Genomic DNA, 16,809 nt, shown 5'->3' on the forward strand with positions numbered 1-16,809 from the left:
AACATTATTTATAATAAGGTACTGAGTGTTCGATTCACGGGGACATTTTAAATGTGTTCATCTGTGCATCACACTTACATCGTTGCATAATCTGGAAGATCGCTTTTTAAAATGGGTGGAGAGTTGCTATTAACATTTATGGTTCACCATTAAAAACGTCCTTGTTTAGCTTTAAGCCATTGGAACAGGAGGCTGGGGTAAAGCCTCAGAGAGCAGCTGCCCAGTTTGCCTCATGGAAAGCTAAGCGATGTGCAGGTGTAGAGGGGCAGCCTGGGTAATATCGGTAACTCTGAGCTCTGCCGGCATGTGCTGGATAGAGCCCTCTATCAGTCTGCTTTAATTCCCCTCCCCAGTGGGATGTGAAAATGCCAAGTTAGTAGATATTCAACTCTTTCTACTTTCCCGTACCCAACTCTATCAATCGCATGCTAGCATGCTATCCATCATTTCATATAGCCAAACTATTCACAAAGCCAAACCCTTTAAATTTAGATACACTACATGAGTCCACACAGATGAGTAAATCAATTGGCTCTCAATTGTAAAATATGTACAAGTACTAAATAGGAATTTAAGACTTTGATAAAGGGTTTTGTCAAAGATTTTGTACTAGTTTTCAGTAGTTGTCATTCTCCATAGCTGAATATGTTTATGTAAAGCGAGGCTTTCACATTAGCCACTGGACATTGGTGAGCCCTGCTCTTAACCCACTGAGTGCCTTTGCCCTAATTTCTCATTTTTTGGAGAATTTTTAACTGGCATCTCTACCTGTCATTTTTTTTTTTCTTTAAACTATATTGTTATGAGAATTTACTTTCATTTTATTAACTGCAAAAGTTAAATGATACGAATACAGCTTTCAACAAAAAATGTATTTGGTTTTTCAAATTTCACATGTATGTGGTATTTCAAATTTCACATGTATTTATTAATACAAATACAAGCATAAAACAATTTAAATGTACACAATCCTGATCACTCCACTGGCTTCTTTCCTGCGATTAACAAACCAGCTGCTTCCCCTATTGACTGACATGCTTTCAGCCAGTAACATTATTAGCCCAGGAGACACTGCAGAGGTTAACAACCTAAGAAATTCAAGTGCACGATTTCCTCTGAGTAAACACATTCTTTAAACTAGTGCAGCACCACTATAACACGCATGTTCCCCAACATTATCATTTCAAATCTATGAACTGCAAATGCAAAACTGATCCAACATATGGAATTATTTTGTAAGCTGCAATTACTTGTAACAAAAAAAAAAAACCCAAACAACACAACATTGGTTATGTAGTTTGTCCCATAGCAAATGCAAACACTGTATTCTGATATAGAGAGAGGCAAGCTAGCTGCTGAGACATCAAATGTAGTTCTAAAGTTGAAAAGTCTTCATTCTGTTGTAACATACACTGCTGACGTGTGGTTACTCTTTACTAACCTTCACCTGGGAAAGACTGCAGTATTAAATATAACAGCACTGGCTGTCTCCTTAGGAACAGAATGACCCATGCATCCTGAACTGAGACATGTCCTTTTGTGAGAAAATTATACACACATATATTTATAAAAGTGTTAATGTCATGGATGGGATGACCAGGGGTAACCTACATGGCGTAGTCAGTACTACAATTAGTAAGTACTGACTACGCCATCTTATGTTTGAAACGGGCAAGGACCTTTGTGACCGAATGATAATAACCTTTCCCAGACAGGTTCTTTTGATTCCCAGGGATCCGGCACACACACTCAGGATAACCAAATAGGTTAAAACAAGTTTTATTGTTTCTCCACAAGGTAAAGTATTTTAAAAAGAGCAAACAAGCACAGAACACTGCAAAAATTAAAACTAGGGCATTCTCCTCTCGTAGGTAAAATCTCTGAAAAAAAAAGTAATACAAAAAAATGTTCGTTCTTAACTGAACCAGCATGACCAAAAATAAAGAGTATGTAATCCGAGGCAAGTACTTTCCCGGGGTAAGCGACCGAACCCATCCTGCCACTAACCGTCCCACGTGCCGAAACGCTGATAATCCTCCCTCCCATGAAAAGCCTGCGATTGGCCACCAACTGACAATGAGGATCCTGGAGATGTCTAGGGGAAAGAGAAAAAGGCAAAAAGGAGGCTGTCAGGACCACATACTTTAGTGGTGCAGTTGGTTGCTTAGCCTGTTTTGTCTCTTGCTTATCTCTTTCTCCATATCTGGGACCCGGCGACTTTCTGGACCACTGAAAGCAATCGTGGATGAAGGCCCTGGACTCCCTGGAACCTGGACCCGGACCCTCAACGATGGAACCGGTGAGTATAAACTCTCTCTCTCCACAGGTTGTAGGACCTACCCCCGTGTGTTCCCATTTGCCACCACTGATTGATGGGGATGGGAGCTTTTCCAAGTGAGGAATGTGCTCATACCAAGCGCAAAATAAACAGTGCACAGAAAGAAAAACAGTGTTTCAAATCAGTCGATTCCACAGGTGATACACAATCACAAACACAGTGACAACCACACAGGTAAGTGTAAAAAATAAAGAAAAAAATAAAAAACGAATTACTCTAGTGCCAAATTATAACCAAAAATGTCACTTGTGACATTAACAGATTTGAAATGAAAAGTTGTACCATATTGCCTTAAGATTGGCTCTGGATTCCAGTTCATTAAATAACAAATTCTTAATCTCTCTTCAGCCTTTAATGTTTTTTTGCAAACTAGTGCAAGGCTTTCTTGCCAGACCTATACGTGCAGAGACAAGTAATCAAAGCTGCATGGTGATGAATTTACAGGCTGGATTTAGACTTTCGCCCTGGTACTTCTTTATAGCAGTCTCCTCCTTTGGGAAGACAAGTTTCTACAGTAGGATCTCATTTTATTTTTTCTTTGGGATTTGGAGGAGTTGAAGGAGGGTGCTGTCCATCAGTCACATCTTTAGTCATTTCAATGGCTTGTTCTATACCTGCTGTGCCATAGCTTCTAATTAGAATTTCAAATCCTCATTTCATGCATTTAAAAAAAATATTGCTTATCAGAGTGGTATTCAAATAAATAAATTGTCCTGAAATGTCTTAGACAGAGAATGAAATAAGAGGTTGAATGAAATTAAAAAGGTCTTGTGGAAAGATTTTTGTGTGTGTGTGTGTGTCCTATTGTCTCTCTGTCGAGGGATAGACGCTGCATTTTTGTCATGCTCCTCCTACTTTTTTTCATTGGCACTCAATAACTCATGAACAAGCTGATGCTGAATTGAATGTGGAGAGTTTTGAGGAAAAAGGTTAGACAGTGCTGCTCATGCCAGATTCTTTATATTTGTTGTTCAAAAGCCAAATGGAACGTCCATATTAATGAACTTCATTTAATGAAAATGATAAAATACTACAGATTGGACTAGTTAATGGGTAAGGCGTCATCATTAATTTTTGTAAGAAGGAGATATGAGCAAGAACCTGTGGGACTTCAAAATCCGCCCACCTGCTTATAGTGCAGGTGTTCTAGCAGCTGAGGTTGTGGGTCAGTTGGCTGCAGCACATTGCCTATGGTCAGTAACCCAGCTGGTTTGTACCTATGGAAGCTATTTGCAGTCTACATTACAATGGGATGATATCATAAGCTTCCAATAATAACCTAAACTGCGATAGTCAGTTTTATTTAAATGTGTTTTCTTCCCCACAAAAGAAGGCAAGTATCGTAGCCTAGCTATAAAAATTTAAAATTTATGTACCTTAAATAAAAATACAATTTTTATATATATAAAATATTTTATAAAATATATATATATTATATATATATATATATATATATATATATATATATATATATATATATATATATATATATATAATATGTGTGTGTGTGTGTGTGTGTGTGTATTATTTAACTTAAAACAAAGTATACCAGCCTATTAGAGACTGTCACACTTACCATCTGATCCACTGACAGTCCCTCAGTGAGTATCGGTGAAACATTTAAAAAGTATGGGGAGTTACTAAACCTGAGATTATCGGGCACAAAAGCCAGAGGCAGCTGTATCAAAGGATAGTGCAACAGATCACTGAGTTTACTCAGAATAAATGAGTGAATATATGCAAGCCCTAAATAGGTTGCTGGGTACAGCGGCTCTTTGATGTGGGTCCAGATCTAGGCTTCAAGGGACTTTGTGCAGGATGTTAAATCTGTAGGCCTTTCTGTGGTGCTAGTTAAATAACTCTTGCATGTTCTGCAAAGGAATTTTGCATAGATTCTGTGCTCTAGAGTATTTTTTGCAGGTTTTGAAAGTAATGCTTTCACCTCTTAGAAAGCAGCACCTCAAAAAGATAAACCTGCCACTTTTATAAAATAACAGTAAGAAGTTGCATACCAGTGATTGTAAATAATGTGAGTTGTGAGTTGTTTACTTCTGTTTTTTTAAGATTTTAGAACAGTATAACCCTCACTACTTGAAGCAAGTTAGATGTACGCTATGATTTAAGTAGCTCTGTGGTTGTGCTGTGCATGGCAATTTTATATACATTTGCAATATAATTATATTCATCTAGAAGAAGGTCTATCGATAAGATTCAAAGGAAAGTAAAACCGTTCACCAGATATATCATTTTCATCACATCCTAAAACAAACAAGAAAATTTAGCTTTTATATATTTTAAAAATTTTAGTTGCAAACGTTTAAAATATATATATATATCCACAAATAATGCCTCAATATATTATATATAATATATATATATATTAATATAATATAAAGATATATATCAATTATAATTAAATATAGCCTTTCTAAGTATCCATTACAATTATAATGTAAGCCTTTCTTGGCTAAGATTCAGATCCAAGTTGTACCAGGAGGCATTTCTAATCATTAAATTTGTGGTGTTCCTTTAAACTTGCATCAGTGGAATAAGTGTGTTTAGGCAGTATCAATTCCTTCCTAATAAACCCTGGCACTAATTAAAATAATAGGGCTCCTTTGGAAACATTGAATACTCAAGATCCTATTACTAAAGCTTGTTTGGAAAGAGATCAGATATCCACTTCTGCCTTTTTCCCCCAAGAATCCCCTTCTCATTCACTTGTGCAAGGTCTTATAAATATTAATGGAACTTGTTAAGTATCTGAGAGATCAAACATTAGGAACATTCTAGGCAACATCCAACACATTTGCAGCTTTAAATATTTTAATAAAGACACCCCTTGCCACAAAGTAATTTGCCTAATTCATAGTCCACCGACATACTTGTAACGATCAGATGTAATCTGCTTAACAAATATTGACATTGTAGAATTGCAGTTTCTGACATTAATCACTGCTCTAGATGCTGCAGTGGGATGATTACATGTATAAAAGGTACACATTGAAAAAAAATACAGCTCATTGCCTTCCCCCTCTAGTGAATAAGATAGCAAGTTATGTTGTAAAAGTTTACAGTGGTAAATTTGCACAGTAATTATGTATTTATTTATTTATATTTTTGGGGCTTTCCTGTTTTTTTTTTTTTTTTTTTTTTTTTTGCTTTATCATAGCATATTATACTTTACTACACTTTACTAAAATGCTACCCTAGGGATCAATCGCGATACCATCATAATACTTGTGTAAAACAGAATGCATCAGCAATACATTAACAACAATGGCAACAAAATACAGTTTATTACCAGTGTGTACTGGTTCAAAGTATAATTTGATTGATTTGTAGTTCTCTTAAAACAATAAATGACTATTTGTGAAACTCTGTAATTAATTAAGCTCCAACATCTTTGTAATTTTGAATGCAAGATTTTTTAAAACATTTTTTAATTTGAAATTCTCATCACAAACTTTTATGTTTTGTGTGTACCTACCAGGAAGTTCCCCGCACTATATTTTTGGGAAGCAGAGCCATGAATTTCTTTGTCAACACCCAAGTCATATGTGACATTTGATTTGACTGAAAACACTCAAGAAAACTGAATTACCACCTATTTCATATTTAATCAACACAGCCTGGTGAAAATGTACAAGTTCTGATGATGAAAACGTAAATACATAGAAAAACACTAATAACATTTGTAAATGTTGCCCTAATTAATTTTAACCTATTCAATACAAGTATTTCTAGGTCTGGCTTTGCAGTACATTTAAAGTGATCAAAACAGGAAATGGACAATTATTTATTAACATTTTTAAAAAATAATATGTGTGTAACATATGTTACCATATTCTACATGCAGAATCCATCTGCTAATGTTTTTTTTTTTAGGGTAATATTCTTTTATGATCAATGGGAAACTTCTGAAATCTTCCTTTACTTTCAAAAATAATGTGGAACACCCCTACTGTCCCAAGGCTGGGTTCATTAAAAGGGGTAAGATTTGAAGCCTAATTGTATTGTTTTTTTATTTATTGAGTAAATTGTTGATTTGGGTGCTATGTCTATTGTTTGAGCTTGTGGATGCTGGAGCTTCAAATAAACGTTACAAAATATCAGCAGGCACTAATCTGTAGCATACTATTACACAACTTTTAGTTATGCTTCGTTATTAGATTTTTTATAATAATTAAGATTTAATAGTACAATGCCATTGTATTTCTGCCATTTTCCTCTTGCTGTTGTCTCACACTGGGCCAGTTGCTTGTGTTTGATGCTGGTCATTACATCACCTGCAGTAATTGCCTATCAGGTGACTGGTTAATGAGATTGGTTAGCCGAGATCATGCTCATTTGAAGTTGTTTTTTCCCCCCTCTCTTTTTATTGTTGCCCAGCTAGCTTCATATATACCTTCATGTGACAGAATGAATTGAATGATTCTTGGTGTTAGATATTCCTCCCGACCTGTGAGGGCGCTGTGTAAAGGGAAAAGAGTACCCTGGACTAAATTGCATGACAATATATTCCCATGGGTAGGTGGAAGTTGGCCATGTAGAAAAGGGGCGGAGCTATGGTACCCAAACTCAATGACCTGGACAGGAAAAGGCGTGGCATCCGCGATTGGAGGATGTGTTTGTTAACCAAGGGGTCATGAGGGAGGGTATAAATAGGGGTCGTAGTGAAAGTAATCTTTTCCTTTGTAAACGGTTAGAACAATCTAAAGGAGACCCTGTGATTAAAGTACAAGTGTAGTATCTGTTTGTTTGTCAAGTAAAAAGTTTGTTTGTTATTTAGATGACTAACATAATTTGGAGCTGTACCGATCAGTACCAACCCGGACACCAGCACTTTTATCCCTTCGGTTCACGGAGGACTGTCTTTCATCACAAGTACTAATTTCACTCACTGTTAACTGTGTTTGTGTTTTGTGTTTTGTGTTGGGGGGGATAAAGACTGGACCCACGGATTTGCAAACAAAGTGATACAAGCCGCTGTATCACTTCGTTCATTTATTATTTACAGGTGTTTGCCATAAGGCTGTGGACATTGTAAATTATCAATAATCACCCTTACATCTGGATATTGTTGTCTGTCTGCTTATTCCACACTGCATTGCATTCACCTGTGTTCACTCACCACTTTGTCACACTTCATCAGACACAGCATGAATTCTCTTCTCATGTATTCCTTTGTCTCTTCATAAGTATATACTTCCATGGAGAAAAACCTGATAGTCGCTGTGCAAGGTTTTATAACTACTAATGTACTTCGATTTTCTCCTTGCAATGAATCACATCTTATCTTAACCTCAGTTTACTCTTAACTTATTAAAATATGTTGTTAAATATTTTTTTAAATGCATAGCAGCTGATGCTTTCTGCCTGCAGTATTTCACAGACCCACCTCATGGCAGGCTGTTTTAATAATAAATAAGGTTGATATTTTATATTAACTAGGCTTTAGCAAATGGAAATTAAGAGTAACACATAACTGATAGTCTTCTGCGTCCCCTGGTAATATGTTTATTGAAATAGCTAACTAAAAAATATTCAGAAATCTGAAAATCTGCCTTGTATGAAAGCAATATATTATTTATAGTTATATTTATATTTATACAAAAACGTGCCACAGTCTTGCTTTGTTGTCAGTAGTGGCACTTCAGCTGACCTCAGGGCAGTGCAAAGAGATTTTGAATAAATTCTCTGCAGAACTACTCTCTGAGATTTAAGCAAAAGATAACCTGGGCACATGCCTCAATGTTGTTTATCAAAGGTCTTCATGACTTCCCAGTACAGCATTTTAAAAAGGAATAAAATTACCAGGTAAAACCATTGGTCAATAATACATATTATTGAAAGCTGTAGTGGTTAAACTGAACACTGTTATATGAGGAGGCGGTTCAATGTCAGCAAAACTTGAAAATGTACAAAATGAAATTTACTGGTTGCATAAGTATTCAGCCCCTTAAGTCAGTACTTGGTATAAGCACCTTTTTTCAGCAAATACTGCTATGAGTCTTTTTGGATAGGTTTCTATTAGCTTTGTACAGTAGGATGGTGACATTTTTGCCCATTCTTCATGGGAAAATGGCTCCAGTTCTGATAAGTTTGTTGGAGATTGTTGGTGGACTGCAATCTTCAAGTCTCGCCGTAAATTTTCGATTCAAATCAGGACTTTGACTGGGCCACTCAAGAACATTAATTTTCTTCTTGTTCAACCATTTCAGTGTGGCTTTTGCTTTGTACTTTCGGTCATCGTCTTGCTGAAATGTGAATTTCCTCCTCAGTTTCAGTCTTGGCTGACTCAAACAGGTTTTACTCAAGGATTCACCTGAGCTTTGCATCATCCATTCTCCCCTCTATCCTGACAAGCTTCCCAGTCTCTGCTGAAGAGAAGCATCCCCATAACATGATGTTGCCTCCACCATGCTCGACAGTTGGGATGGTGTTGACTGGTTGATGTGCAATGTTGGGCTTGTCTGACCACAACGCCTTTTTCCACATGTCTGCAGTATCATCTACATGACTCAGACACAGAACTTTGCCGATCTCTCAAGGTCATTGTTGCCTTCAGAGTGACATCCCAAACCAGATTCCTGCTTAATTGCTCAGTTTGGGAGGGTTACCTCATCTGGCTTATGTCTGGGTGGTATGATGGATCTTCCACATCTTAATGATGGACTTCGTTGTACTGAAAGGGATAATCAGTGCCTTTCAAATTTTCTTGTATGCTTCTCCTGCTCTGTGCCTGTCTACCACTTTATCCCTGACTTGTTTTGAAAGCTCCTTGGTCTTCATGGTTGCTTTGTTGGATCACTATGTGGGTTGCAGCTTGAAAGTCTATATACCTGAGGGAAATTGTCTACAAGTTAAACCACTTTGAGTACACACAGGCTGAAACCATTTCACTAATTTTGTGATCTTTCAAACAAAAAATTTTATATCGATGTGGAGTAGTTTGTGTAGATTCTACATGTAAAGTCTAATTGAAAGTGTCGTGGAGTACGCTCAGGTGCAAACTTTGTGAAAACTTTGCAGGGGAGTAAATACTTCTGCAAACCAATATATATATATATATATATATATATATATATATATATATATATATATATATATATATATATATATATATATATATATAGTAACAAAATTTGCTGCGGTCTTCCTGGATAATGACCTTGTGGGGTGTAATATATAAGAATAATTCCAAGCAAAACCGTACTTATAATGAAACACGCCAGGGCGTGGCTTTATTTGAAAACAAAACAACAGAACTGATGATGCAAACAAAAACCAAAGAAAAGCCTAAACCTTTTATGGGTCTAACTAAACTTTAAAGGTGTCCCTCTCTAAACGGGGACAGGCTACTCCTGTTTACCCCGAATTACACACGCAGAAAACTTACTTCTTTTCTTCCTTACTTTCGTTTCTTTGTATACAACCACCATCAGTGAGGCTCTCAGCAAGTCCTCCTCACATTTCCCTTCCCCCTACCTTCTCAACTTTAACACTTTTAACTGCCAGACAATTAGACAATTAAACAATTAAGCTACATTGGAGATAATTCCCGACATCAGTATGTTCCCCAGGGTCATAATGACTCCATATACCCTTTCTGAGATAATACCTTTTTTCCCCCAACCAAACATAACATTGCTTCTTTTAAACCCAAATTTGTGATTTAACCTCTTAAATCAACCTATGACACATTAATTTGTTAACTATAATTTTACTTTTAAACATATTACCTTATCTCAACATATTGTTTACTAGCCAGTTGGTTTATGCTGTCTTTTCACACTTTAATACTTTTGTTTTATTTGAAACATCTCCACAACCTTTACCTAGATGGAGTGTGCATTCTTTACACCCACGGCCTCACAGCTGCCCAAGTTTGCTGCCCATGTACACTCCATCACAATATATATAAATACAGCTCTGAAAAAAATTAAGAGACCACTGCAAACTTATCAGTTTCTCTGGTTTTACTATTTATAGGTATGTGTTTGGGTAAAATGAACATTTTTGTTTTATTCTATAAACTACTGACAACATTTCTCCTAAATTCCAAACAAAAATATTGTAATTTAGAGCATTTATTTGCAGAAAATGACAACCGATCAAAATAACAAAAAAGACGCAGTGTTGTCAAACCTTGAATAATGCAAAGAAAATAAGTTCATATTCATTTTTAAACAACACAATACTAATGTTTTAACTTAGGAAGAGTTCAGAAATCAATATTTGGTGGAATAACCCTGATTTTCAATCACAGCTTTCATGCGTCTTGGCATGCTCTCCACCAGTCTTTCACATTGATGTTGGGTGACTTTATGTCACTCCTGGCGCAAAAATTCAAGCAGCTCGGCTTTGTTTGATGGCTTGTGACCATCCATCTTCCTCTTGATCACATTCCAGAGGTTTTCAATGGGGTTCAGGTCTGGAGATTGGGCTGGCCATGACAGGGTCTTGATCTGGTGGTCCTCCATCCACATCTTGATTGACCTGGTTGTGTGGCATGGAGCATTGTCCTGCTGGAAAAAACAATCCTCAGAGTTGGGGAACATTGTCAGAGCAGAAGGAAGCAAGTTTTCTTCCAGGACAACCTTGTACTTGGCTTGATTTATGCGTCCTTCACAAAGACAAATCTGCCCGATTCCATCCTTGCTGAAGCACCCCCAGATCATCACCGATCCTCCACCACATTTCACAGTGGGTGCGAGACACTGTGGCTTGTAGGCATCTCCAGGTCTCCGTCTAACCATTAGATGATCAGGTGTTGGGCAAAGCTGAAAATTGGACTCGTCAGAGAAGATGAACTTACTCCAGTCCTCTATGGTCCAATCCTTATAGTCTTTTGCAAACCTCAGCCTGGCTCTTCTTTGCTTCTCATTGATGAAGGGCTTTTTTCTAGCTTTGCACGACTTCAGCCCTGCCCCTAGGCACCTGTTTCGAACTGTCCTCGCCGTGCACTTCACCCCAGCTGCCGTCACTTGATGTCATCCTACGGTTGCTGAGTGACATTCGAATGAGTTGGCGGTCAGTGGAGAGTCGTTTTCGCCCTCTGCCGGTTTGTAGCTTTGTTGTCCCCAATGTGTGCTGCTTGACCTTGTTCTTATGAACCGCTGTCTTTGAAATTTTAAGGATGGAAGCAACCCGACGCTCACTGTATCCCTCTGCCAGTAAAGCCAGAATTGAATCCTTCTTTTCCCCACTCAAAACTTTCCTTTTCAACTCTTTGGGCATGGTCAATAGTTATTTTTTGATTCCAATTACTTTTGAGGTATTACTAGCACTGTTTTGCCATCCAGCTGGTCCTATTGCAAGAGGATAGTGATGACCACAGGAGTGGTTTTTATACTTTTCCTCGTTAAATAAGATTTGGTTCAGGTGATCCCCTAATCAGTATCTCATTCAGTAGAATGAGGTGTGCCTGTGTTGGAATTCAACAGACACTGGAATGGAATGGCTGCCATACATGTAGAGATGCTGATTTAAGAAAAATTTGCAGTGGTCTCTTAATTTTTTCCAGAGATATATATATATATATATATATATATATATATATATATATATATATATATATAGTTCCAATTCTTTTGCCATCTCTCCTTCACTAAGGTATGTCATAGTCACTGTCAAGATCATTTATGTTGTTGTCTTTCCCCATTTTGTATCTTCTTGTCTGCCTGCTCTTACTGAGCTCCAAAGGTGGTGAAAGGGAAAGCTGGCTGTCAGATATAGCAGGAAGGTCAGATTCAAGATGAAAAGATGGGGATTCAGGTGGAAGGTTGCACACTGACATTTGCAAAGAGTCAGGCACCTGTGAAACAAAAGGATATTTCTTCAGAATATCGCTGACAAAAACCTTCATCCATAATTACACTACATTAATGAGTTCATATTAAATAGAGCTTTGTAATCCCTTTGTTATTCAGTAACCAAAAACCTATGAAAATAAACCCTAATGTACTCTAGTCCAAACACTTCACAGGTAAATACTAAATGTCTTACACAAAAGGAGCGTTCAACTACCTAAAAAGCTGTCATCAAAAGATTACATACATCAATGTACCATACATTGGTGTATGTAAACTATTGATGACAACTGCAATTATTATGTATTTACAGTAAGTAGGTGATACAAACATAATGGTATGATTGACTGTCTTTTAAGTAACTATTTACACTAGCTCATTTATAGCTATGGGATATTGTATCAATGTAATATTACCAGGGGTAGGCTGAGGCTGTCTTGACTAGTCCTGAATTGCACTGCATCAAGCATGTATGCCAAGCGTTCAAAGTTCTATCTCATGTTAATCAAGTCGTCATTTTTCAATCGTTGCGCAACTTTAAAAACCTGTCTTATTATTTAATAGTTATTTAATAATTGAGCAGGCACCTTCAAACCCAGCGATTTACATTGTTTGTCGAACATAAGAATACATTGTACTACATAAAAACATTATGTGTAACATTGTACACATTCAGCTAGGTGGCACTAGGTGACAAAAGTTGCCCCTCAATTGTACCCACTTTACTCTCTGCTAACACAGGGCTCCACACATATTCTACCCCCAGGCTTCACAGTATGGACTAGACCTTAACATTTTTTTTTTTTAACTCTGTGAAATAATTTAACTAAGTTATAACATAAATAACATGATTTAACATAAAACTATATACAAAAAAATATATGCAACTTACTTTCAAACCATTCGATTAATACAATCTCTTCGTTTGTTCCCCACTGCAGTCACCTTTTGGTAGCTATGATTTTTTTTTTTTCAGTCGGTGTCTAGAAGTCACATGACGTAAATCGTTAGTTTACATACAATAAACCTGGTTCCCTGAAAGAGAAGATGGCCACCAAACACCGTTATGGGATATACCAGGAGTGGGCAATTCCGGTCCTGGATGGCCGGTGTCCCTCCTGGCTTTTGTTCCAACTGTGCTCTAAATTACTTAATTAGACCAATAATTCGTAAAAATTGGTCCAATTAAGTAATTTAGGTCAAATTTAGTATTTATGCCTGCCTATTGGTAGGTGTCACAGAGCTCTTACTAGATACTGATAGGCCCCCTTCCCCCAGTGACCTCCTCGGTTCCGCCTACCGAAGGGATAAAGCCGTCATGCAGGGAAGGATCGACCTCTTTTCGCGAAGAAACTGTGATGACGACTGACGTGACCTTGTGGTTGGTGGCCATCTTCTCTTTCAGGGAACCAGGTTTACGGTAGGTATACTAACGTTCCCTCTCAATTCGAAGATGGCCACCAAACATTATTTATGGGAAAACGAATACCAGAGCTGTCTCGAGGGAGGGAAGAAGGGCAGCACACGAGGGACGCCTCTGCCCTGCCTGACCAAAAGTCAGCGGTGCGAGCGTGTAACCTCAAGGCCCATCGAAGGCAATGAGGGATCTATCACATTAAGGCAATATAACCTGGAAAAGGTATGCAGCGTAGCCCAGCTACCCACATGACAAATCTCAGCCATGGAGGCACCTCTAAAAAGGGCCCGTGATGTAGCCACACCTTTAGTGGAATGTGACAGTCACTGCTTCGAGAGGGGCTGTCCCAGGGTCTGTGTCCCGTGGCAGACAAAGAGACACAATGCTCTTGTCCTATCCACATAGCATCTCAATGCCCGAACCGGGCAGAGGAAATTCAACTTCATATCCTCCTCCGAAGTAAATGTTGGTGGATGAATGGACTCCAGTTCCACAGACTGATTCATGTGGAAGGCTGTAACCACCTTGGGGAGGAAAGCAAGGTTTGCATGCAATGACACTCTGCTACCATCATCCCAAATACTCATGCAAGAGCTATGCACAGACAGCTGTCTTCATAGACAGATACTTCAACTCATAGGAGTATATAGGCTCAAATGGGGCCTGCACGAGAGCCTCCAGTACAACCTCAAGGCTCCATTCGGGAAGAGTAGCCCTCCGAAGAGGGCGCAACCGTCGAGTGCCTCGGAGAAACCGGGTAGCCAGAAAATGCGAGCCTGGGGACATTGAGTCAACAGGGGCATGGCAAGCAGAAATAGCCGCTAGGTATATCTTCAGTGTGGAATGTGAACTACCAGCCTCAAGCAAATTGCAAGATGACATGCATGGGACAAGAGATTGGGTCATGACCATTAGTCCGGCACCAATTCTGGAAATATTTCCACTTATAGGCGTATAACGACCTAGTGGAATGTGCCTTAGCATTCTGCAAGGTACCCTCAACAGCGTTTGACAGCCCTAAGGCTGACCAGCGGTCCCTTTTAGGTCCAGACCCACAACTGGAGCCTGCCTGGCTCCGGATGCCAAAGCGTGACTGAGGAGATCCAGGTGAAGCAGAATCTCCCAAAATGGGCTGTTCAATAGCTGGCACAGGGTCGAGAACCCTGTGGGGCCACTAGGAGAACTGACACCTTCTCTGACAGGACCTTTTAGATAAAGGCCGGGAGTAATGGCAGAGGTGAGAACATGTAAAGGAGCGCTCTAGGCCATATGTGGGCTAGGGCGTCGACGCAGAAGTGGTGGAGGGAGTACCACGGAGGTCAATGTGTCGTCTCCGCCTAGGTGAAGAGATCGACCTCCACCTTCCCGAACTGTTCCCATATGCGCTCCACCACCTGAGGGTGGAGCCGCCACTCGGACGGGTACGGACCCTCCCTCGAGAGGAGGTCCGCCACCCAATTGTCCATGTCCTGATATGCATCGCCCGAAGGGAAATCAAGTTCCTTTGGGCCCAAGTCAAAAGCCTGAAGGCGAGGCGATGCAGCTGCGGGGACCGAAGGCCACCCTGGTGATTGACATACGCCACCACTGATGTGTTGACCGTGTAGATCAACACATGCTTGTTGCGCACCACAGGTAGGAAGTGTTGGAGAGCAAGGAGAACTGCCTGCAGCTCCAGCATATTGATATGCAGGGACGTCCAGCGGCCAACCAGGACCCACTGACTCCTCTGCCTTTGCAGACTGCACCCCAATCCAAGTTGGAGGCGTCCGTCGATGGCTGATATAGCTGCGGCCATCAGACCCAGTAGTTTCTGGCACAAGACAAGGAGCACCCTTGATCCATATCGAAACAGAGAGAGTTGGTGCTAGAGAGCTGCTACTCTGTTGTACGACAGGTATGCGCCCATAGTAGTGGAGTCCAGCCGGAGCCCAACATACATTGTGCACTGCATCGGCGTTAGGCATCGTTGATGGTGAGGCTGCCACTTCAGTCTGGAGCACCGAGGCCTGGAGCGGGTCCGTCATGAACATAGTTGTGACGCCACAAAAATGAGGAGGTCCCAAGTGAAACTGAAGCACGTAACCGTCTTGTCACAAGCACCCAATCACCCAAGCATCTGAGGTGCAAGTGTGCCAGTAGTGCAGTTGTTGTGCCATGAACTGGGTCCGAGGCCGCAAGCCTTCAGGGACCGCTGCAGGATCTCCTCCACTGCTGGACTGAAGGTATGGCCTGACTTTATATGAGCATCCAAAAGCACAGACCCGTGCCTGCACCTGCGATACCCACAGCTGTCTTCGCACGACCACTAGGCCAGCCAGGCTCCGGCCCAGGTTCTGCCCCTGCAGGCCGGAGATCTGGAGCAACGTGTGCGACAGCAAGCACAACTCCGTGGCCACCAGATCTGGGAGTGGAGCATCACATAATATACCATCCATGTTTGCGACCACCATACTGGACGTATTTGTAAGAAGGGTACTTTGAGCTACGTAAGCTCTACGGACACGTGTCTCTGTAATCCTGCATTGTGGGTTCAGGCACATAGGGTCCTTGGGCAGACCTCCCACCGGTGGAGTCTTCACCAAGCGTGCCTCAACTGACTAGGACTGTGGTTTGGTGGTCCCAAGAGGAGCGCACCTCCTCCATAAAGTCAGGGAAGGTGGGAAAGAGCTGAGGCCGAAAAGCCACGTTATGCGGTCGAAAAATGGAACGACGTGGCTGTGCCACTGTGGCATTGCCTGTGACGGACACATGTCCGAGGTCATCATCATATCGACCTTGAGTTACACTGGAATGCCTGTCTTGCAGCTTTGGTTCTGCAGTTTCTTTTTCCTCAATAGAGGGTGTGCGCCTTTACCCCTCCTCCCAGAGAAATACTAGGACTCTGCCATAAGTGTGGCTAGTGTACCTTATCCATGTCCCTAGAAATGAGGGTTACTCACATGTAACCATAGCTCTAGGAGTGGTATATGATGCACATTAAACAACCCACCGACCTCACCTGGCATATGGCACATCGATTCTTTCTTCAGTCGTATAAGATCTGACGTCACAAGCCTGTGCCAAGGAGGATACCACCTGGGTGGATAGGAGAAGTAAGCTTAAAGACCTGCTGGCCAGAATTAAAGGGGGAAAAATAATATTATCTGCATGTCATTCAGGCCTTTCCGAAGCAGTCAACCCACCAGTGCTATGCCTGCTACGAGATGTTACATTTGAGGTCAGCGTATGGAGCTAGA

This window comes from Polyodon spathula, chromosome 18 (assembly GCF_017654505.1).
Source record: "Polyodon spathula isolate WHYD16114869_AA chromosome 18, ASM1765450v1, whole genome shotgun sequence".
Lineage (NCBI taxonomy): Eukaryota > Metazoa > Chordata > Actinopteri > Acipenseriformes > Polyodontidae > Polyodon > Polyodon spathula.